Source organism: Rattus norvegicus, chromosome 1, assembly GCF_036323735.1.
Source record: "Rattus norvegicus strain BN/NHsdMcwi chromosome 1, GRCr8, whole genome shotgun sequence".
Taxonomy (NCBI): domain Eukaryota; kingdom Metazoa; phylum Chordata; class Mammalia; order Rodentia; family Muridae; genus Rattus; species Rattus norvegicus.
The window spans coordinates 37,867,564-37,893,643 of record NC_086019.1 but is presented as its reverse complement, the minus strand read 5'-3'; the positions used below and the strand labels follow the sequence as shown (position 1 = coordinate 37,893,643).

Here is a 26,080-nt window from a genome sequence, read left to right as displayed (position 1 = left end):
AGAATATTTTATGCTTTCTCTACGTGAATGAAAACTTAAATCGCACTCAAGCTTACTTAAGCTTACAATCCCTAAAACACTTAAATAGTACTGATTTCTACAAGCCGTGCCTACACCAGTGCTTATCAGTCTTCACTGGGCTCTGCAAGATAGGGGTGGTAGCTGTGCTAGATCTTAGTGAGGAAAAAGTTGGCTTTGAGAGGTTAGTTAATCTTCAGATCATACAGCCAAAACTTGGCAAAGCTAGGGCAAGAATTTCATGCTAACAAGAAACTTTGTCTTCCAAACATCTCTGTGTACCGTGATTCACATGGACTAATGTATTAATGACAGAGGATGATAGATCTATCAGTACTTTTAATGACCAAGTCTAAAACAATTTTTGAGCAAAAGTTCAACATGGGTGAGATACAAATGTATTAATCAAAATGAGGCTCAGTATTTAGGAACAGATCTTCATTTTCTCTGTAGAGTAGACCATGAACCCCTCTTAATTCCCAAGAATCTCTTTTCTCAGAGGAGTGTCACCAGATAGTCCCAGCTATCCTGAAACTCAAGACCTTCTGCTGGGATGTGGCACTACTCTTGCCAGCTCAGTCACCTACTATCTCAGTGTCAATGGCACGGTTGCTGTGAAGAGGACAGATGTGTAAGACGACTCCTAACCCTAAGAGAAAGCTTGGGTTAGGAAGGCTCTGGAAGGCTGAAGGAACTCCCATTCAGAGCCTGTCCCACATGTGGCCCATATATATACACCCACCGAACTAGATAAGATGGATGAAACAAAGAAGTGCAGGCTGACAGGAACTGGATGTAGATCTCTCCTGAGAGACACAGCCAGAATATGGCAAATACATAGGTGAATGCCAGCAGCAAACCACTGAACCGAGAACGGGACCTCCCCATTGAAGGAATCAGAGAAAGGACTGAAAGAGCTTGAAGGGGCTTGAGACCCCATATGAACAAAAATGCCAACCAACCAGAGCTTCAGGTGACTAAGTCACTACTCAAAGACTGACCCTGGGCTCCAACTGCATAGGTAACAATGAATAGTAAGGGCACCAGTGGAAGGGGAATCCCTTCATCCTGCCAAGACTGAACCTCCAGTGAATGTGATTGTTGGGGGGAGGGTGGTAATGGGGGGAGGATGGGGAGGGGAACACCCATATAGAATGGGAGGGGAAAGATGTTAGGCGGGGGTTGGGGATTTAGCTCAGTGGTAGAGCCCTTGCCTAGGAAGTGCAAGGCCCTGGGTTCAGTCCCCAGCTCCGAAAAAAAAAGAACCAAAAAAATAAATAAATAAATAAAAAAGATGTTAGGGGGATGTTGGCCTGGAAACCAGGAAAGGGAATAAAAGTTGAAATGTAAATTAAAAACACCCAATTTAATAAAGATGGAGGAAAAAAAAGACTCTGGAAAGCGTGACCTAGCCAATGATATCAATCCTGTGTTTGCATGAAATACCAAAGCTCAAATTCTCCCAGATTATGTAATTTCCTCAAAAGTAAACAATCAAGAATAAGAGGGAATGGCTAAAGAGAAGTATTAAGATCCACTGAATCATATAACGAGATCTTTGTTCACTGGGGCAAGTATTCATCATTCTAGTCTAGGTTTCTACTGCAATAATGAAGAGAGTTGAGGTTTTCTTCAGTTCTCTTTCTCTCTCTCATTCTGTGCACTGTCCACTAGCCACTACGTCTACCCAAGTGTATTCATGATACTCTGCTGTACTGGCTGGATTTCGTCACCCTGATGCAGACCTGAGAAGAGACTGCCTCAATCACACAAGCCTGAAGGCAAGTCTGGGGGAGGGGCATTTTCTTGGTTAATTATTGGTGGGAGGAAGAGCAGTTCACTATGGGTGATACCATCCTAGGGTACCGTATCTGGTTGTGTAAGAAATCAGGCTGAGTAACACAGAGGAACCAAGCCAATAATAATGTTCCTCCATGGCTTCTGCTCCAGTTCCTGCCTCCTTCTAGGTTCCTGTCTTGCTTCACTTCCTGCCTTGGCTCCCCTAATGCACTGTGTGACCCAGGACAGTAGACCAAATAAACCCTCTCCTCCCCAAGTCAGGTCAGTGTTTGTCCCTTCTGTGAGTTGCTATATTCAATTGCTAAGGTTTCTTTTCATTTTTTTGAGACACAGTCACATGTAGCTGAGGATAACCGTGAGCTTCTATTCCTCCTGCCTGCACCTCCCAAACACTGGGATACCAGCTGTGATACTAAACCCTGTTTGTGTGGCACCAAGGTCAAAACTCTGGGCTTTGTGTCCACAAGGCAAGTGTTCTACCAGCAGAGCTTCAACTCTTGCCCTCAGTTGGTGCTTATAGAAATTAGGGTTGCAAATAAAACATACCACAGAAGACAAAAGTCCAGGCTGATAAAATGACTCAGCAGGGAAAGCCACTTATCTACAAAAGCTGAGAGCTATACCCAGAATCCAGTGGCAGTGAGAGAGCACAAACTCTGACAAACTGGATTCCCACCCAGACACCTCCCCACCAGCTGCCTCCAACCCCCAACTCCCACACAGTAATATAATTTTAAAAACTGAAACCAATCAGTAACAAGAGACCCTGGAGCCCCAGCCCATCCCACAGCAGGGTATTGCAGCTGGGAAACCTCTTGAGTTTGGAAGTGAACAGCTTCAAAGCTTCAAAGAGTAGGAAAATACAAATCATGCAAGCGTGGAGCAAAATAAATGCCTTTTAATGAGACATAAATCAATATCCTGGCGTTTGCTACAGTTAATTTACCCTCCACACTGAGGTCATTTTGAATGCTCACAGATAGAATTTGTCTCCTAGAAAGAAAAACTGTATCACAAAACAGAACAGCCATGCTGGCCTGCCTGTGACTAATCCTTTCCCAGGAACTACTCTCTTCTCTACCTGAATACGCATATGTTTCAGAAGAGGCCTGCAAACATGAATAATGTGTGACCACTGTTGGAGGAAGAGGTTCCAGGACTAGGAAAATGTTCTTCTCCTTGAAGGGGTACAGCAAAGCATCCAGAGGGAGCTAGGACCATGATCCTGAGCTACTTTAGTTTACAAATGTTGTCCTCAATGCTGGGCATGTGTGATGCAATGTTTCAAATCCTTAAGACAACGATACTGACAGAATCTGGAGGAAAGAAGCCTAGGAGACAGTGTTAAGTATGAAAACACGGAATGTGAGGCAAAGCCCATGCTGAAAGGGGAGGTAGCAGAGTTGTCACTCAGAGCAGTGGTAGGATAATTCTGACTTGCATTTTATGTTATTCCATTGTCTGTAGTTTGTCTCATTTTATCAAGCATGAGGCACACCAAATCTGTCAATCACTCTGGTCATGTCTCACACTGCTCCGTTATGGCACACGCCGGTGTCTTAAAAATCGTAGTATTTCAAGCACTCAGCCCTCCTTCCAAGGGGCTCTAGGTACAACCTGGGGAGAGAGAGTCTTTAAGCTAGAGAGTAAGAGGTTAGAGGAGAAAGGATAGAGGCCAACTGCTAAGTCTGTTCTAGAGTCTAGACTACACAGCGGGTGAGATGGAGACCAAGACCCGGTACGGATCACAGAACAGGAGGGGACACTTGTATGTAGAGCCCTTGGATATAGAGCTGAGTGCTTGAAATACTATGATTTTTAAAGGCAGATCCCCTGGACACCAACAGCATCTGGAAGGACCAAGAATCACAGAGTATTAGAATGAGAATTGGTACCTGCATAGCCATAAGAAGATGCTGTGCATGTGCATGTGTGTGCCCGTGTGTCTGTGCCTGTGTGTGTGTGTGCAAAAAGCATGTGAGGAGAAAGTTGTGTTTCCCTACTACAGCCATAAAGGCCTTCATACACGTGCTCACACACATGCATGCGCAGGCACATGCACACACACACACAAACGCTGTCATCCATTCACTCCGGTTCTTCACTGTCTCCTTTGATGCTTTCCAGAAATATAAAAATTGCGGGGAGGGGCAGAATGAGCTGTAACCGGAGTGACTGATAAAATGAACCAAAATACAAACAACCAGGTAACATGAAATACAAGTAAGAAACACCCTATCTACTCTGCATAAGAGATCACCCCTGTATACATACTTCAGAGCTGTATTCACTGTGGCTTGGACATTTAACTCTGACATAAGCACCTTTCATAATTTCGGGAAGACTATTTGTAAAACTGGGAAGATAGTTATACTTACCGCCTATAAGTTGAGAGAGTTTTAATTAAGATAATATCTGCAAGTGTTTTATCACAATGCCCTGCAGATAAAGTGATGAGCAAATTTTTGCTCTGTCACTCTATCTGCCCACAATCTAGTTTTAGTTTGACTGAGAAGCAACTATGGGAAGCCACAAAGAAACTCCTGTGAGTTAAGCTGGTATTGCAGAATACAAAGACAAAAGAGCCCACCTGAAGTCAATAGTCTCATAGGAGCACCAACTGGACAGACACCTGCAGAATAGCCTACTGCAGCACTAGCAGAATAACCCACTGGGGAGACTAAGAAATGGATTTGTCTCTGACAACGCTGTGGGTAAACCAATCAGCACGATTTCAGGTGATGATGCCAGGAGAAACCTGAGACGACTAAAAGCCTCATCTACCTCCCCCCCATTATAGTACTCATAATTTAATCCTTAGCAATACCTGTTTGAAAGAATGAATCATGATGCCTCCTCTCCAGAAATCATTAACCTGAAAAGCTTCCACTAAGGCAGTTAGTTATGACTGGATATTTTTGTGTAGCCCCAAGAACAATGTTTTTCACAGCAAGCCCCAGTAGTTCTACAAAAACATATAATCACTGTTGGTTCTGGTTTCTATGCCTGACAGATAGTGCAGGAAAAAGAAAGAATCTTTTACATCTTGGAGAGCCTGAAGCTCCAGAGGTCCAGCTTAGGTCTTGGTTTTGAACCAGCGCCTTTCTTAGAAGCCACCAAAGGTTATTATCAAATGGTTTCTGGCCACTAGAGATAGTGTCCCTCCTAATGTCCTTCCAGTGCATAGCACAGTCACACACTCCACATTACTCACGGGTAGAGATTCTTCACAGACTGCTCACTGTTAGTCAGGCTGAAATACAGGGCTTTTCTCTTCAGGTCATCTGCTTCCCCTTGGCAGAAGCCCACCTTAGGAGGAAGCTGCAGCTGGACACTGTAGGATTCTTTGGGGCGAGTTCCAAAAACTGAAGACCATTGGCAGGATAGAGAAAGAGGACATAGGAATCACATTCATCGGGTGCCAGAACGGCCTGGAAAGTGTTCAGCTGTGGACAAAAAGGAATTGCAGACACCCTTAAACAAAGAAATGAACAAAAGAAGAAAATCAGAACACAGGTAAGGTGTTCCAACAAGGGGGCGGAGGCCAGATCCTTTTTAGGATTTCCCCATGTTGGTTTTGAACATAATCTCTTTTAGAATCCCCTCTTCAAATTACAAATATAATTTTGTAAACCATGTGTTATTTTTTAAATCTTTTCTAACAATTTAGATCAATAGTTAAATAATGCATAAATGAAACACTGGTTTAAAATCTTTAGGATTGCAGGGAAGAGGATGAAGAAGAACTAACTAACACTAAGGATATTTGAAAAAGCCATATGAAGGGCCAGAGAGACGGACAGTTAAGGGCACAGGCTGTCTTCCAGAGGTCCTGGGTTCAATTCCCAGCACCTACTCACCCATGGTAACTCACCCCTGCTTGAAACTTCAGTTCCAGGACTTCTGACAGCCTCACACAGATATACAAGTAGGTAAAACATCCGCGAACATTAAAATACAAAAGCCATATGAAAAGCTACTTGCCAACTTACAACGAACGTTTAAAGGGAATTGACTTATAAGGTGGGTAATTCTCCTTCCATTGGCTACAAGTTCTCAAAATGGCCAGAGCCAGATGTAGGACACCTCACTCTCAAGTTGTTGGTCGAGGATGTCACAGAGATGATACCAGAGTTGTCATTTCTCATTGCTCAGGGCTACCCATCAGAATGTGATGGTAAGATCCTATAGCTGATGACACCACACAAGTAGGTCAAAGAACTTGAAGAAATCACACAGACCTGCCTGCACAGTACTTAGCAGGAAGCTTCCACCCCTGCTAGCTACCCTTTATGATGCTAGAAGATGCTATGCAGACTATTCTCACTCCACTGTGACTACTCAGGGCTATATAACAAAAGCCCTGGCAAGATGTACTCATGGGTTTGCCATGAATGCCAGGAATGTTATGAGGATCATCAATCACTTTCTGGGTGGATTGAAGGTCTGCACTACAAGAGGAAACTTTTGCCTGGCATTGTAAATCTGGTCAAGAAACCATGGTGGAGAGGCTCATAAGCCCTGGGAGTGAACCATAACTACTATTTTCTTAAATGGATATATAGTATCAAACTATACCAGTTACAAGCTCATAGATTAACACAGCTCTCATTGGTCATTGGGGGAGGATCTTCATACAGTGGATGGTAGTTAATACACATTCATAACTAGTCCGAACTCTCTGTGGCGAGCTCAGCCACAGATGCTCCCACCATATCAAGTTCCCCCAACGCTCAGGGAATATTGGAAAGAAAAGAGGTGGAAAGAGTTTAAGAGCCAAAGGTCGGAAGGAATTGGGTCAAAACAATGACATGTGCTCATGATATGGTCGTTGAACTCCCAAACTCAGTGCAGTTCGTGTCCAGCAGAAGAGCAAACCACTCAACATTCCAGCACGGATGTGGTAGGGCACTGAAGCCCCTGCCTGCAGCTGAGAAGATTCTGACAGTTGAGAACTGCTAGGGGAGGGTTTTCTTTGGGGGGGGTCCCTAGTGAGTGGACCATGCTGCAGTGGTGGCCCCTCACCCATGAGTAGGCTTCACTGTATTCAAGGGATTCTTAGAACAAATACAGGGGGTGAAGTGGATATACTGAAATATACTGTATCAATGTATGAAATTCTCAACAAATAACATTAAAACACTGTATTTAAAAGTGTTAAGGTTGTAAGCTTCTCCAGTCGAAACTCTTTTGAGAGTTCTGGACAAGGAACAAAATTGATTTGCTCATTCCTATACCCTCAGTTTTTATTTTGTGTCTCAACGGCTTTCACATCCATATATCATATTAGCATCCATGCGTGCACCCACCCATGCAGCCATCCATGTATTCATCCATCCATCCATGCATCCAACCATCCATGCATCCATCTATCCATCCATGCATCCATCCATTTATGCATCCATCCATTTATGCATCCATCTAGCAGGCATCCAGGAAGCCATGCATCCATCCATCTATGCATGCATCCATCCATCCATCTATGCATCCAGCCAGCATACATCCAGCCAGCCAGCTATGCATCCATCCATCCATCCATGCATCCAACATCCATGCATCCAGCAAGACATGCATCCATCCATCTATGCATCCACCCATTGCCTACTGCAGGCAACACTCAGTCAGGAAGCAACTGATCAAAAGGCATCCTTACTGATCTCACAGCCAAACTCCCTTTCCTCTTCAATCTCTTTACAACACGAGTTATCTTGTCACATTGCAGATGAAGAAAGAGACCCAGGGGCTTGCTTAAGGTTGGGCAATGATTAATGGTGGAAGCCAGCCAGACTCAACAGCTCATCCCCTACAATAGACAGTCATCTGAACTCTACCAAACAAGCCATTCCAGGACACAAGCTCTGACACAATCTCCCTTCCCTGGCTCAGCTCCACTAAGCCCTCCACACAGTGTTTAAGGGTCCCCACTCCTACTAAGTGCTTTGATGCTGTGTTCATATTTCCCTGCACCAAGAAAATCCTAACCAGCAAGCACTGCCTCCTGGGGGTCGAGGACTGTGATTGCCTGCGGAACCCCTTCCATCCTTCAGCACCCACTTTGTTGGTTTTCCAGTATGTATTTGGCTCCTGTTGGTTGTCTGGTTTGGCTTTGGCCTCCACTCACTAAACCATCTGAATATTAATTCATTGGGGTTGGTACCCGCTAAACCACATTATGTTTGATGCTGCATTCAGGACAGAGCCAAAAAACTATGCCCCAAGAGCCTGAATTATAGGAGAGGAAAACAGCCAGGAGTGGAATTTTAGGAGAATGACTGGGGACAGGCATGGTGGCAGAGGCCACAGAAAAAGGAGAGTGTCCAGGACATCAGAGTGGGGGTGGGGTCGCATCACAGTGCCAGCCAATGAATGAAGATAAACACTGTGGGAGCCAAAGTAGACCTAGATGAGAGTTGGAGTCTGAATTAACACCAGGGTGACTGTGGAATTATTCCCTGATATTTCGTTTACTGAGTTTCAAAGGGATGTTTTCTGCCATTACCAACTTCTTCTACCATAGAATTAGTTAAGGGATGCTCCACTGTCTTAGACTCTGTAGTTGGCTTCTCTCACTAGATCATATATGTTGTACAATTTAATAGGGAACTGGGGAGACATTTCTCTTACAAATACTCGCTTTATAAACAAGGTGGATGACAAGAAGGAAAAGAATCACTTATTGGTATCATTATCTTTTCATTTTGCTAAACAAGACAAACTGACACACCAAGAACCTCAAAGCTGAATACAAGGAATAAATGTGTCCTTGTGTTTTTTTCTGTATTGTTCTAGAACATCTCAAATGTCACTTTTGCCTTTCTGACACATAATGCTAAAGTACAGCTTTGAGGTTTGGGTAATAAGACAAAGAAATGCAGATATTAATATGATTATAGGAAAAAAAACTCCTCTGTATTCTCTAAATGGAAGAGTCTACTTACCTTCCTTGTTTTTCAAAAAAAAAGTTCATGAATTCAGTCCCCACATTCTACATTTATTGCAGCTGTAGTCCTCAATTATGTCATCAGCGGGACTTGACCCTCCCCAGAAAGGTGAAAACCTCTAAGTTTCCAACTCAGGTACACGCAGAACATGCGTCATCCCTCATCAGTCAGGGTAGGGCCAGAGGCTGCCAAAACTTTATTTCAGTCACAAGAAAGTTCAAGTAGGAGATGAAAAGCCAAACTAATAATCCCATCCTTAAATGACCAACTGTGGAGGCTCCTGGTACGATGGCCACAATCAACATCACAAGGTAAGGGAGAACCAAGGTTCTAAATTTAGAGAAATTCCATATGATAAGGGCTGTCTACATGTGGAGATCAGAAGGCAGTGGGGAGGAGGTCTGGGAAGAAGTGAGGAGGCTGTGATGGGAGAGCCTGACTTTTAACGTGGAGATGTGCACATGAGTGCCTTGCTTGTTCTATGTCATTTCTGTGTCACCTTTTGGTGAAGCACTCACTTCAGATGGCAAGCTTTTCTTTTCCTCATCTCCACTAAAACAGGCAAATAACGGAGGAGAAAACAACAAAAACTTCTTTTTAATATACTTTATGATCCCAAAGTACATTCTGGAAGAGTTGACCTGCTTGAAATCTGCCACACATGAACCCCTTCCTTGTCAGGGCTACAGACTTCCACACAGAATTGCTATGAGGCCACTTCATGGGCCCTGAAGAGCCCCTCCTTAGAGACACCTTCTGTCTGACTCTTTTCCAAAGGGAAAGGCCCTCACATTCCCAGAGACAAGTTGTCCAAGGGTCCTCCACACAGGTTCTGAAAGTAAGCCCTCAGCTGGACTACCAAAACCTGTACAAGAGTCATGGCCTCCCAACTTCCCCAAAGAGAAAGAGAGAGTGCCAGCTAGGAAAGGAGCTCGCCACAGGGTGGAGAGCAGTTCAAAGAGGATCAGGTCAGAGTTGCCCAGCTGCAAGGTCTCCAGTTTCCTATTCAGACAGAAAACCAGAAGGCTTCTCAAACATACCATCCAACAAGGGTAAAACATCAACCAGCAGAATGTCATCTCTACAACAAGGGATTTGTCTATCCAGCCTTACCAAAATGATAACAAAAGAAGAAATGAGGTGATTCCTTCCTGGGGGACACAGTTCAATGCTCAGTCTTCAAAAGGCCACATTCTCTGGAGGTGTAAGGCCACTGATTCTGGCCTCTGATGTTTGGTGTGAACACCAACCACCACATTGTATGTTATGTATGTTATTTTTTCCCCATTCCCATGGGGACACTGATGTGCTTCCAAATTCACCCCCGTACTGTAGATTCGAGAGAATGCCTAATGCTTTCACAATGGCATAGTGTATCCTCCTTCATATGTAGTCTTCATGGACACCTAAGCAGTTTTCTTCATCCCATTTTCATATATCTAGTTATTCTGTATCCTCTGTCTTCACTGACATGTGGTAAATTACACACATACACTTTCTGTGGACTCTAGCTCCATAAATTAAAAACTCCAGCTAAATCCAAAGTTCTTGATCAACAGCTGTCACCTCTGCACCAACTCATCACCCACCATTCCATGTTAAAGCGTCCAGGGACCAGCTGTGATGCATACTATTAGCTGTCAATATGACAGTATCTACAACCATCCAGGAAATAGTCACCAGGCATGTCTCTGATAAAGTATCTTGATTAGATTAATTAAGGAGGGAAGACCCACCCTAAATATAGACACCACCATTCCCTGGACTCAGGCTTGCACTGGATACAAAGAGATAGGAAGCTTAGAAACAACACCCATCTTTCTCTGCTTCCTGACTACAGATACAATGTTTCCATCCTTTTCTGAAGCAACCTCCATGCTCCCATCCTTCTTCCAGGATGCAGCCCAGACTAAGGAAAGCTCTCCTACCACTCATACTCAGTTCCCATTCCTGTGGTCCTTCCAACCCAAATGAAATTCCTCATCAACAAAAACCTTCGACCTACTATCTAACTCAATTCTAGATAACACCCTCCTCCCCCGTGAGAACACAACAGCCTTCCCCTGACACCAAAAACACACAGAGCAACAACAACAACAACAAAATACTGTACCCATTATTACTCAGATCTTCCGGCCATAACCTCTTTGCTCTATGAAGTGACAGTTTAAGAAATCTCAGATTAACTAAATGAACAAACACTTTATTTGTTCATTTTTTTTAAATACAGTTGCACCATGCCATTCTTGCATGCCAGGGAGAACACTCTGTCATACCCAATGTGAACATCCTGGAGGGAATGAAGAGACAGAAACATTTCACACTGTAAAGATATTATTCCTCTGATGTCATTTCCAGTGCCTAATATTAATATTACTATACCAGATGTAAGAAAACTATGTAGAGCCTGCCCCACATGTGGCCCATACATATACAGCCACCCAATTAGACAAGATGGATGAAGCAAAGAAGTGCAGGCAGACAGGAGCTGGATGTAAATCTCTCCTGAGAGACACAGCCAGAATACAGCAAATACAAAGGCGAATGCCAGCAGCAAAGCACTGAACTGAGAACAGGACGCCTGTTGAAGGAATCAGAGAAAGAACTGGAAGAGCTTGAAGGGGCTCGAGACCCCATATGAACAACAATACCAAGCAACCAGAGCTTCCAGGGACTAAGCCACTACCTAAAGACTATACATGGACTGACCCTGGACTCTGACCTCATATGTAGCATTGAATATCCTAGTAAGATCACCAGTGTAAGGGGAAGCCCTGGGTCCTGCTAAGACTGAACCCCCAGTGAAAATGATTGTTGGGGGGAGGGTAGCAATGGGGGGAGGATGGGGAGTGGAACACTCATAAAGAAGGGGGGGGAAACAGCGGCGCAGATCTTCCTGGTTGCTGCCGCCGCAGAGTGCTCGTGGGCAGCACCCCCGAGCAAACTTGAGCCTTGGACCACAAGTAAGACCAACTTTTCTGCTGCAAGTGACCTGCCTGGTGAACTCGGGACACACAGAGGCAGAATTCCTCTAGGACCGGGCACTCCCTGTGTTTACCGGGAGTCCCACACCCCAGGATCCCGGCTCGCAGCAGCTCTCTGCTCCCAGACCCCGTGGGAGAGAGACCTCACCGCCTGATCAGGTGGGCACTCCTGAGGCGGCAGAGCGGAAGAGACCACCAACACTGCCCACCCCTGCCCACATCCCTGACCCAAGAGTAAACTGTATAAGGCCTCTGGGTTCCCGTGGGGGAGGGCCCAGGAGCGGCAGGACCCCTGCACCTGAGACACCGCCGGAACAAACCTGAAGGAACAGACCGGATAAACAGTTCTCTGCACCCAAATCCCATGGGAGGGAGAGCTAAACCTTCAGAGAGGCAGACACGCCTGGGAAACCAGAAGAGACTGCACTCTGCACACATTACTGATTCCAGAGGAAAACACCAAACGCCATCTGGAACCCTGGTGTACTGAAGCTCCCGGAAACGGCGGCGCAGATCTTCCTGGTTGCTGCCGCCACAGAGAGCTCGTGGGCAACAACCCGCAAGCAAACTTGAGCCTTGGGACCACAGGTAAGACCAACTTTTCTACTGCAAGTGACCTGCCTGGTGAACTCAAGACACAGGCCCACAGGAACAGCTGAAGACCTGTAGAGAGGAAAAACTACACGCCCGAAAGCAGAACACTCTGTCCCCATAACAGGCTGAAAGAAAACAGGAAAACAGGTCTACAGCACTCCTGACACACAGGCTTATAGGACAGTCTAGCCACTGTCAGAAATAGCAGAACAAAGTAACACTAGAGATAATCTGATGGCGAGAGGCAAGCGCAGGAACCCAAGCAACAGAAACCAAGACTACATGGCACCATCGGAGCCCAATTCTCCCATCAAAACAAACATGGAATATCCAAACACACCAGAAAAGCAAGATCTAGTTTCAAAATCATATTTGATCATGATGCTGGAGGACTTCAAGAAAGACGTGAAGAACTCCCTTAGAGAACAAGTAGAAGCCTACAGAGAGGAATTGCAAAAATCCCTGAAAGAATTCCAGGAAATCATAAATAAACAAGTAGAAGCCCATAGAGAGGAGTCACAAAAATCCCTGAAAGAATTCCAGGAAAACACAATCAAACAGTTGAAGGAATTAAAAATGGAAATAGAAGCAATCCAGAAAGAATACATGGAAACAACCCTGGATATTGAAAACCAAAAGAAGAGACAAGGAGCTGTAGATACAAGCTTCACCAACAGAATACAAGAGATGGAAGAGAGAATTTCAGGAGCAGAAGATTCCATAGAAATCCTTGACTCAACTGTCAAAGATAATGTAAAGCAGGAAAAGCTACTGGTCCAAAACATACAGGAAATCCAGGACTCAATGAGAAGATCAAACCTAAGGATAATAGGTATAGGAGAGAGTGAAGACTCCCAGCTCAAAGGACCAGTAAATATCTTCAACAAAATCATAGAAGAAAACTTCCCTAACCTAAAAAAAGAGATACCCATAGGCATACAAGAAGCCTACAGAACTCCAAATAGATTGGACCAGAAAAGAAACACCTCCCGTCACATAATAGTCAAAACACCAAACGCACAAAATAAAAAAAGAATATTAAAAGCAGTAAGGGAAAAAGGTCAAGTAACATATAAAGGCAGACCTATCAGAATCACACCAGACTTTTCGCCAGAAACTATGAAAGCCAGAAGATCCTGGACAGATGTCATACAGACCCTACGAGAACACAAATGCCAGCCAAGGTTACTGTATCCTGCAAAATTCTCAATTAACATAGATGGAGAAACCAAGATATTCCATGACAAAACCAAATTTACACAATATCTTTCTACAAATCCAGCACTACAAAGGATAATAAATGGTAAAGCCCAACATAAGGAGGCAAGCTATACCCTAGAAGAAGCAAGAAACTAATCGTCTTGGCAACAAAACAAAGAGAAGAAAAGCACACAAACATAACCTCACATCCAAATATGAACATAACAGGAAGCAATAATCACTATTCCTTAATATCTCTCAACATCAATGGCCTCAACTACCCAATAAAAAGACATAGATTAACAAACTGGATACGAAATGAGGACCATGCATTATGCTGCCTACAGGAAACACAACTCAGAGACAAAGACAGACATTACCTCAGAGTGAAAGACTGGAAAACAACTTTCCAAGCAAATGGTTGGAAGAAGCAAGCTGGAGTAGCCATTCTAATATCAAATAAAATCAATTTTCAACTAAAAGTCATCAAAAAAGATAAGGAAGGACACTTCATATTCATCAAAGGAAAAATCCACCAAGATGAACTCTCAATCCTAAATATCTATGCCCCAAATACAAGGGGCACCTACATACGTAAAAGAAACCTTACTAAAGCTCAAAAAACACATTGCACCTCACACAATAATAGTAGGAGATTCCAACACCCCACTCTCATCAATGGACAGATCATGGAAACAGAAATTAAACAGAGACGTAGACAGACTAAGAGAAGTCATGAGCCAAATGGAATTAACAGATATTTATAGAACATTCTATCCTAAAGCAAAAGGATATACTTTCTTCTCAGCTCCTCATGGTACTTTCTCCAAAATTGACCATATAATTGGTCAAAAAACAGGACTCAACATGTACAGAAAGATAAAAATAATCCCATGCGTGCTATCAGACCACCACAGCCTAAAGCTGGTCTTCAATAACAATAAGGGAAGAATGCCCACATATACGTGGAAATTGAGCAATGCTCTACTCAATGATAACCTGAACAAGGAAGAAATAAAGAAAGAAATTAAAAACTTTTTAGAATTTAATGAAAATGAAGGTACACCATACCCAAACTTATGGGACACAATGAAAGCTGTGCTAAGAGGAAAACTCATAGCGCTAAGTGCCTGCAGAAAGAAACAGGAAAGAGCATATGTCACCAGCTTGACAACACACCTAAAAGGTCTAGAACAAAAAGGAGCAAATACACCCAGGAGGAGTAGAAGGTAGGAAATAATCAAACTCAGAGCTGAAATCAACCAAGTAGAAACAAAAAGGACCATAGAAAGAATCAACAGAACCAAAAGTTGGTTCTTTGAGAAAATCAACAAGATAGATAAACCCTTAGCCAGACTAACGAGAGGAAACAGAGAGTGTGTCCAAATTAACAAACACAGAAATGTAAAGGGAGACATAACTACAGATTCAGAGGAAATTAAAAAATCATCAGATCTTACTATAAAACCTATATTCAACAAAACTTGAAAATCTGCAGGAAATGGACAATTTCCTAGACAGATACCAGGTACCGAAGTTAAATCAGGAACAGATAAACCAGTTAAACAACCCCATAACTCCTAAGGAAATAGAAGCAGTCATTAAAGGTCTCCCAACCAAAAAGAGCCCAGGTCCAGACGGGTTTAGTGCAGAATTCTATCAGACCTTCATAGAAGACCTCATAACAATATTATCCAAACTATTCCACAAAATTGAAACAGATGGAGCACTACCGAATTCCTTCTATGAAGCCACAATTACTCTTATACCTAAACCACACAAAGACCCAACAAAGAAAGAGAACTTCAGACCAATTTCCCTTATGAATATCGACGCAAAAATACTCAATAAAATTCTGGCAAACCGAATCCAAGAGCACATCAAAACAATCATACACCATGATCAAGTAGGCTTCATCCCAGGCATGCAGGGATGGTTTAATATATGGAAAACCATCAACGTGATCCATTATATAAACAAACTGAAAGAACAAAACCACATGATCATTTCATTAGATGGTGAGAAAGCATTTGACAAAATTCAACACCCCTTCATGATAAAAGTCCTGGAAAGAGTAGGAATTCAAGGCCCATACCTAAACATAATAAAAGCCATATACAGCAAACCAGTTGCTAACATTAAACTAAATGGAGAGAAACTTGAAGCAATCCCACTAAAATCAGGGACTAGACAAGGCTGCCTACTTGCTCCCTACTTATTCAATATAGTTCTTGAAATTCTAGTCAGAGCAATCAGACAACAAGAGGAGGTCAAGGGGATACAGATCGGAAAAGAGGAAATCAAAATATCACTATTTGCAGATGATATGATAGTATATTTAAGTGATCCCAAAACTTCCACCAGAGAACTACTAAAGCTGATAAACAACTTCAGCAAAGTGGCTGGGTATAAAATTAACTCAAATAAATCAGTAGCCTTCCTCTACACAAAAGAGAAACAAGCCGAGAAAGAAATTAGGGAAATGACACCCTTCATAATAGATCCAAATAATATAAAGTACCTCGGTGTGACTTTAACCAAGCAAGTAAAAGATGTGAACAATAAGAACTTCAAGCCTCTGAAGAAAGAAATTGAAAAAGACCTCAGAAGAAGGAAAGATCTCCCATGCTCATGGCTTGGCAGGATTAATATAGTAAAAATGGCCATTCTACCAAAAGCGATCTACAGATTCAATGCCATCCCCATTAAAATACCAATCCAATTCTTCAAAGAGTTAGACAGAACAATTTGCAAACTCATCTGGAATAACAAAAAACCCAGGATAGCTAAAACTATCCTCAACAATAAAAGGACTTCAGGGGGAATCACTATCCCTGCACTCAAGCAGTATTAGACAGCAATAGTGATAAAAACTGCAAGGTATTGGTACAGAGACAGACAGATAGACCAATGGAATAGAATTGAAGACCCAGAAATGAACCCACACACTTATGGTCACTTGATTTTTGACAAAGGAGCCAAAACCATCCAATGGAAAAAAGATAGCATTTTCAGCAAATGGTGCTGGTTCAACTGGAGGTCAACATGTAGAAGAATGCAGATTGATCCATGCTTATCACCCTGTACAAAGCTTAAGTCCAAGTGGATCAAGGACCTCCACATCAAACCTGATACACTCAAACTAATAGAAGAAAACTAGGGAAGCATCTGGAACACATGGGCACTGGAAAAAATTTCCTGAACAAAACACAAATGCCAGATACCCTATGCCATTGTGCTTTCCCTCATCCCAAATATAGAAAACATTTTTTGTTTTTAATCTCAAAACATCTCTCAAAGGACTTTGTTTTACCAATTTTAAGTTTAATGCCCCACCTGTTTAGCTGCCTATGGATTTTATTTTGTGTGTTGTGCTGTTGTTATCCCAACGTTAGTTTTGTAATGGCAGACCTGGCCAAGCCTTTTCAACCTTCCATGTTTCTGATCTGCCTAGGCTTCATGGCTACAGGACAAACTCTCTTCAGCATGTTTTCAAACATGCTGGGAGACGTTTTTTAGCAATTGTGCCCTCAGGCTTTGGCCACTTTTACTTCTTTTTTAAATAGAATAGGCTTCTTTTCCAGCTAACCTGACACCTGCCCCAACCTCATCCTATCCCTGCCTTAAGCTTGGGTACTAATTACTGCAAATTGAGTGTCATTACATAGTAATTAAGATGGGCTTCCTTTTGTCTGCCCTCTTCAAAGGCAGAGGCATTGCTCTGGCTCCACACAGGGGGTTGTGGGGTGGAGGAAGGGAATACTAACTGCTTTGACTTTGCTCAGGAACAGGAGAGTACAGGATTTGATGAGCAGAGATGGTGGCAGGTGTCCTGTGTTTCTTTACTAGACAAGATGAAAACTTGGGTTCAAAGCCCACATTAAATCAGACACCATCATACTCATGCCTATAACAATAATGCTAAGATAAATAGTAGGTAGAGAGAAGAGAATCTAATTTAAAGTTTACTGGTTAGCTGGCCTGCAGTATATCTGCCTCAAATACCAAGGAAATCAGTGTCCACATCTGAGGTCATTCTGTGATCTTAACACGTACACTTGTGTGCATGTGAAAGAATAAAAAATGCAGCCAAAAACTCAGAAGCTTAAAAATGCTACCTCACCCCTAAGGAGCCATAAATACCTCAAATTCCAGCTCTCTACCTGTAAGTAAGAGGTCAAATTTCTTGACCCTGCTCTTGCAGGATCCAGATAAAAGGGTTTAAGGCCCTTAGATAGGAGATCCTATCTAAGATAAGAGGAGGCTTCTCCCAGGAACTAGCTGACCATAAAGTTAGATTACAATCTCAAAAGCAATCTTGAGAGACAGGAAGCTTCTCCTTGTGATTTTTCACTGGTATTCTCCACATTTTCCAATGACCCCATCCCTGACTCCTTGGGTTGTGACTTCTTCCTTTAAAAAACCCTTCTCCCAGCTACTGGGGGTCGAATTTCTGTGCCCCTGCATGGGATATGAGTCTCGACCCCAGTGCTCTGGTTCTTATTGATAAGCCTCATGTGATTAAAGCAAAGACGGTCTTGCGTGAGTTCTTGGGGGGTCGTGTCATCCCGAGACTTGAGTGAGGGTCTCCTATACAACAGAAACACACACACACACACACTTGAATACTTTTAAGAAGAAAGAAAAGGGCAGATCTAATAAAATAAGAAAATACAGTAAAACTAGAAATAGATGAAAAGAAATTAGCTATTGTTGTTGAGCATCTTGATGGGTATGAATGAGTTAGTTAACTGATCCCTATACACTGTACCATAGATGATTGTGCCACCAGAGAAAAGAAAATGAATCCTACCAATGTTTAAGAACTTGTATTTGAATATAAAAATTTCTTTCAGGAGATAGAATAGTCATAACATTCTTTTTTAAATGTTTTGATATACTTTATTATGACAAATTAAATAGATAACAGCTTAGAAATGGATTAACACAAAATCAATTCCTTATTAATATAAACAAAGAAATTTTGTTTGATTTAACTTCTAGTGAATGTAGGCTCTTATTACTATTACATTTCAAAAAACCTAAGGCTCCAGGTGAAATTCAAAGTGTTCATGTACTTTAAAAACTTCTAAAATTATTTTAATTGTTAAACCTTGACATTTTAAGATGGCCTTCTCTTTCTAACCTTAACTTTGTGAGACTTAAAATTCTGAAAACTAATTCATATGAAGTGTTGTTTATACAAGTTATCAGATCAGGAATGTTGATTGCTTTTAAATTTCAAATGTGGCAATCATGAGCACCAGACTGAGAGAATGGGTTTTTAAACAAACAAATCATGTGGTACTAGCTTAATTGAGTTGGAGAGTCAGCTCTGACAGAGACAATCTAGTTGTCAGCCACTGAGTACAGAAGACCCCCAGAGTGGGGAGACCCTCACTCAAGTAAGGAGACCATTACTAGGTCAGGATCTAAGAGCCTTATCTTTCAGCCATTTTATCTAGGTTCTGGGAGAGCAGACTCAAGAAATGTGACCTTCTACCTATTACAGGTGGAGAGCAGGGTCTGGAATTTGAGGTATTTAGGGATTCTTAGGGGTGAGATAGCATTTCTAAACTTCTGACTTTTTGGCTGTATTTTTTTTCTTTCAGTAAAGAGAAACTCTTATTTGATTTTGTCACTGGCAAGCCTCCTTCCAATTACAGGGACTGGGCTGACATAGTTCCAGAATCAAAGAGGAGAAAAGGGAGCTATTGTTAGTTAGATCTTGTCTCTGAACTCACCTCAGTCTCTTTCTAGCCCTGTGACTAAAGTGTTTGCAAGCTTCTTCACAGCATGACTACCAGACCATTATCACAGAGAATGAACTTTCATAAGTCTCAAATTCTCATTTTGACTTCTTTTTATGTGTGTGGAATGGGCACATAAAAGAGAAAGATGTCTGATGCTCCTGGAGTTAGCATTTCTGCAGAAATGACCAGCATATTGGGTTAACCATTCAAACTGACGAGAACTTGACTGACTTGTCAGACCCTTTTTAATGCAGGGTTAGGGAATTTTCCATAAGGGTTAGATAACTTCTAATATAATTGGTAAGGACAAAGTAGTCACACTAGTACAATTTTGATTGGCTGCTATGTTAGTTTCATTTTATTTGGTGAGACCTTGAAGAATTTTAGAAACCAGCTAAGTTTTGGCCTTGTTATCTCTTCTAGCTAGGTATCCCAGGAGCTGACACAGCTTCAGACTTATGCTTCCTATGTCAGGGCTTAACTGCTATGTCAGGGCTGTCACAGACTAAAGACCTATTGTCAGTTTCTCCCTCTAAGGAACCCAGTATGCTTTTTGGGGAATTGAACATGTTTATTCTCTAGGTTTTTGTCTTCTCACTATCACCTTCTACATGTAGTACCAAAAATGGTGTTGAAATTTTTAATTAAATTAACTTATATTAATACTTCATAAATGTAAAGAAGTTCTCCACCAGGCATTTGGAATAAAGTTTTAAGTGAAAATGACAAATGCAGAGTTAAAAATAACAGACCTGTTTTTATGTTTTGTGTGTGACTGCTTGTACATATGTGTATGAGTCTGCCAAATGAGTCCAGATGCCTCCAGAGGCTAAGGAAGTGCCATGATTCCTGCAGCAGTACTCTGAACTGCTGAGTCATCCTTTGAGTTCACAAATATAGGCATTTAATGAACATATAAACAAAACCAAAAAACAAACTGGCCACTCCTCGTAAATTTTAAAAGTATAATTAGATCTTTATCAAGGAATCTCTCTGTTTTAATTTTTAAAATAAAAGTGTGAAATTGAATGGAGCCCCTGTCAGCTGTAAAGCAAGCACAGGGAAGTGAACAGCTCCACTTCTCTCCAAATGCCCTACACACTATCACCTTCCAAGTTCAGGCTAATTGTTGAGGGGATGGGGATGGCACCAGAGTGTTTTCTTCTAATCCTGTCAGCTCCTTGAATTCCCATTGAGCTCTAGCACAGGCAGAGGACAGTCTGCCCCTGTTCCTTGAGTTTCTACCTGTATTCCCTACACTATTGCATTTTGTGTTTTGTTTTTCTAAGGAATTCCTTTAAGACAATATTTTTTTCTTTTCCCTTTTAAATTAATTTCCCATGGCCTTATTTGATACTTTATATACTAATACATAATTTTCTTTTCAAATCATTGCTCTCCATCGTGCTATCTCCACTCCTGCCCTTAAGTCTGTTTAAACACATTTTTTTCAGAACTGGTGATGTGTCTCAGCAGTAAAGAGCACTTGTGTTAAAAAAGTCCAGAGTTGGTTCACCAGATATGCTGGTTCCTAGCTGTACACAGCCCACTTCCCAAAAAATCTGAGGCCTGTTTTAGATCTGTGAGCACCTGAAAAAAATGTACAGAAGGAAAAATTTAAAAAAGAATTTTAAAAACCTTGTTAAAAAATCTTTGTTAAAACTTTTTTTTAATCAGAGCAAATTCAAATATTTTTTTTACAAAAACAAAAGTATAGGTGATATAGCACAAATTCTTTCATTGGGCATATTATTAGGTCTCTCTGAGCTTTCAAATACCTTATTTGTGAAAAAAAATTGTACAGAATTTTCATTATATTATCAAATTATGATGAATGGATATGTCTTGACTCTGTAGATCTATAGCAAGTTTTGATTAAAATATTGAATATGACTGAAAGACTACACATGGACGAACTCAGGGTGCAACTGCATATGTAGTAGAGATTAGACTTGTTGGGGCACCAAGGAAATGGGAAGACCTTGATCCTGCCAAGGTTGGACCCCCAGCGCAGGGGTATATGGGGGGGGGGCAATAAGGGAGATGTATAGGGGAAATACCTGTATGGGGAGGGGGAGGGGAGGGAATGGGGGATTATGGACAGGAAACTGGGAAAGGGAATAAGGTTTGAAATTTAAGTAAAGAAATATAACTAATAAAAAATTTAAAAAATGTTGAATATATATTCTAGTTGATTAAAATGTATACTTACGAGATACAATGGCAATAACTATGTAAAGACTCTCCCAGGAACAGAGGAATGCAAACATCCCTACAGAAAAGGAAACATGTGCACATGCACACTCCAGAGTATGTTCTGAGGTATAATAGAAGGTGTTGGGGGATGTAATAGTAGTAGTTTCTCCAGGAGACTTCAAACTCAGCCTCTCTTGTTTCTATCTGATTTATATAATTAAAGTATTAAACACCGCTTCCAGTTTCTGCATGCAACCAGAGATGACTCTGTCCCACAACTCTCTGTACCCAGATTCCATAGGGGAGAGAGCTGGACTCTCAGAAAGGTAGACAGCCCTGAGAGCTCAGGGGAGACCACCACTTCTGCTCATAATCTGGACAAGAGGAACCTGCCTAGAGCCCTCTAGATACAGGAACCTAGGAGCAGCCAGGGACAGGATCCTTCCTTGCTTTGCCTGCACCTGGAGCTGAAAGCCAGTCACTAAGCGTGCTGACACACTTGAGAGCAAAGGTAAGACCACCACTTCTGCTCCAAGAGACAGGCCTGGAACCCTCAGGACAAAGGAATCCAGGAAGAGTCTGGGAAAGAATCTTCTAGTTTCTGCCTGAACCCAGACCTGACCAGGACCTACAGTTCTCTGTACCCAGATCCTGCTGGGAGAAAACAGGTCTACAGGAGTGCTGACACACAGGCTTACAGGAGAGTCAAGCCACTGTCAGAGATAGCAAGACCAGCTGAAACCAAAGACAACCTGATGGTGAGAGGCAAGAGCAGAAACCTAAGCAACAGAAACCAGATGATACTGGGTAGATGTCATATAGACCTTCAGAGATCACAAATGCCAGCCCAGGCTTCTTTATCCAGCAAAACTCTCAATTAACATAAATGGAGAAACCAAGATATTCTATGACAAAACCAAATTTATACAATATCTTCCCCAAATCCAGCCCTACAAAGGATAATAGATGGAAAACTCCAACACAAGGAGGGAAACTGTACCCTAAAAAAATGCAAGAAAGTGGATCCTCAGAAAATTGGACATTGAACTGCCTGAGGATCCAGCTATACCTCTCTTGGGCATATACCCAAAAGATGCCCCAACATATAAAAAAGACACGTGCTCCACTATGTTCATTGCAGCCTTATTTATAATAGCCAGAAGCTGGAAAGAACCCAGATGCCCTTCAACAGAGTAATGGATACAGAAAATGTGGTACATCTACACAATGGAATATTACTCAGCTATCAAAAACAACGACTTTATGAAATTCGTAGGCAAATGGTTGGAACTGGAAAACATCATCCTGAGTGAGCTAACCCAATCACAGAAAGACATACATGGTATGCACTCACTGATAAGTGGCTATTAGCCCAAATGCTTGAATTACCCTAGATGCCTAGAACAAATGAAACTCAAGACAGATGATCAAAACGTGAATGCTTCACTCCTTCTCTAAAAGGGGAACAAGAATACCCTTGGCAGGGAAGGGAGAGGCAAAGATTAAAACAGAGACTGAAGGAACACCCATTCAGAGCCTGCTCCACATGTGGCCCATACATATACAGCCACCCAATTAGACAAGATGGATGAAGCAAAGAAGTGCAGACTGACAGGAGCCGGATGTAGATCTCCCCTGAGAGACACAGCCAGAATACAGCAAATACAGAGGCCAATACCAGCAGCAAACCACTGAACTGAGAATAGAACCCCCGTTGAAGGAATCAGAGAAAGAACTGGAAGAGCTTGAAGGGGCTCGAGACCCCATATGTACAACAATGCCAAGCAACCAGAGCTTCCAGGGACTAAGCCACTAACTAAAGACTATACATGGACTGACCCTGGACTCTGACCTCATAGGTAGCAATGAATATCCTAGTAAGAGCACCAGTGGAAGGGGAAGCCCTGGGTCCTGCTAAGACTGAACCTCCAGTGAACTAGACTGGTGGGGGGAGGGCGGCAATGGGAGGAGGGTTGGGAGGGGAACACCCATAAGGAAGGGGAGGGGGGAGGGGGATGTTTGCCCGGATACCGGGAAAGGGAATAACACTCGAAATGTATATAAGAAATACTCAAGTTAATAAAAAAAAAAAAGAATGAAAAAAAATGCAAGAAAGTAATGCTCTTGCTATAAACCTGAAAGAATAGAGCCAAAGAAATATGATTGTTCCTCTAACAACAAAAGAAAAAGGAAACAACAATCACTACTGCTTAATATCTCTTAATATCATTGGACTCAATTCCCCAATAAAAAGCCATAGACTAACATACTGGATACGTAAAGAGGACCCAGCATTTTGCTGCATACAGGAAACAGAAGTCAGTAAAAAAGAAAAAGATTACCTCAGAGTAAAATCCTGAAAACAATTTCCCAAGCAAATGGTCCCAAGAAACAAGCTGGAGTATATACTCCAATATCCAATAAAATTGACTACCAACCAAAAGTTTTCAAGTGTTAAGCAAGGACAATTCATATTCATCAAAGAAAAATACACCAAGGTGAACTCTCAATCTTGAATATCTATGCTCCTACATTCATAAAAGAAACCTTACTGAAGCTCAAAGCACACATTGCACCTCCCACAATAATAGTGGAAGATTTCAACACCCCATTCTCATCAATGGACCAATCATGGAAAGAGAAACTAAACAGAGACAGAGAAATTAACAGAAGTTATGAACCAAATCAATTTAACAGATATTTATAGAACATTTGATCCTAAAAAAAAAAATGCCTTCTCAACACTCATGGTACCTTCTCCAAAACGGACCTCAACAGATAGAGGAAATTTGAAATAGTCCTCAATACATCCTATCATGATCACCACGAAATAAGGCTGGTCTTCAATAACAAAAAAAGAAAAAAAAAATGACAGACAGTCCACAGACACATGGAAGTTCAACAGTGTTCTACTCAATGATAACTTGACCATGGAAAAAGTAAAGAAAGAAATTAAAGACTTTTTAGAATTTAGTGAAAATGAAGGCAGGGCACACCCAATCTTATGGGACAGAATGAAAGCAGTGCTAAGAAGAAAACTCAGAGCTCTGAGTGCCTCCAAAAACAAACTGCACAGAACATATATTAGCAGCTTGACAGCACACCTAAAAGTTCTAGAACAAAAAGATGCAAATACACCCAAGAAGGATAGATGGCAGGAAATAATCAAACTCAGGGCTAAAATCAACCAAATAGATTAAAAAAAAAACAAAAACAAAAACAAACAAACATAAAGCACATGATAATCTCATTAGATGCTGAGAAACAATTTGACAAAATTTGAAACTCCTTCATGTTAAAAGTCTTTAAAAAAATTCACAACCCATGCCTAAACATAGTAAAAGCAATATTCAACAAACCAGTAGCCCCATCAAACTAAATGGAGAAAAACTTGAAGCAATCCCTCTAAAATCAGGGACTAGACAAGGCTGCGTACTCTCTCCTTACTTATTCAATGTAGTATTCAAAGTTTTAGCCAAAGCAATCAAAAAAATAAAAGACGGTCAAAGGAATCCAAATTGGAAAGGAAGAAGTAAAAATATCTCTATTTGCTGATGATATGATAGTATACTTAAGTGACCTCAAAAGTGCCACCAGAGAACTGCTAAGCCTGATAAAGAAATTCAGCAATGTGGGTGTGTATAAAAGTAACTCAAACAAAATCAGTAGCCTTCCTCTATTCAAAATCTGGGAAAGAAATTATGGAAATGACACCGTTCAGAATAGTCACAAATAACAAAATATTTCAGTGTGACTCTAACCAAGCAAGTGAATGATTTATATGATAAAAACTTCACGTCTCTGAAGAAGAAATTGAAGATCTCAGAAGATGGAAAGACCTGCCAATGCTCATGAATTGACAGGATTATTTTAAAATTTCCATTTTGCCAAAATCTATATACAGAGGCAATGAAATACACATCAAAATTCCAACTCAATTCTTCATGGAATTTGAAAGAGCAATTTGCAAATTTATTTAGAATAAGAAAAAACCCAGGATAGCAAAAACTATGTTCAATAATAAAAGACCTTCTGGAGGAATGAGCATCCCTAATTTAAAGCTATATTACAGAGCAATATTAATAATTAAAAAACCAGTATAGTATTAGTACAGAGACAGGCAGGTAGATCAATAGAATAGAATTGAAGAACCAGAAATGAACCCACACACTATTGTCACTTGATATTTGACAAAGGGTATTTTCCATCCAGTGGAAAAAAGATAGCATTTTCAAATAAATGTTGCTGCTTCAACTGGAGGTCAGCATGTAGATGAATGAAAATCGATCCAGTCTTATCGCTGCAAACATTCCTGTGGAAGAACAGATACCTATGGAAGATTTTCTCTCATTTTCAAGTTGCTGGAGATTCTGAACTTTGGAGGATTTCATTTCAGAAAAAGAAACAATGATCATTCCAGGGGAGATATCACTGAAATTCCCAAACCCATAACCCACAGATAATGATGGGCCTCATGAGTTTTTCTACATCTAGGAATTGATAGCTGCCTATCAACCCCACGGAAGAGGGCTAGGCTCATGAAACTCTTCTCTTTTATTCTAAATATCTTCCATCGACTCTTCTCTTTTTATTC

General features: G+C 41.5%; 1 pseudogene; it reads left to right on the top strand.

The window, feature by feature from the left end:
• Positions 1-26,080, top strand: part of LOC120099102 (rho GTPase-activating protein 20-like) — a 316,059-nt pseudogene that overhangs the window by 94,573 nt on the left and 195,406 nt on the right.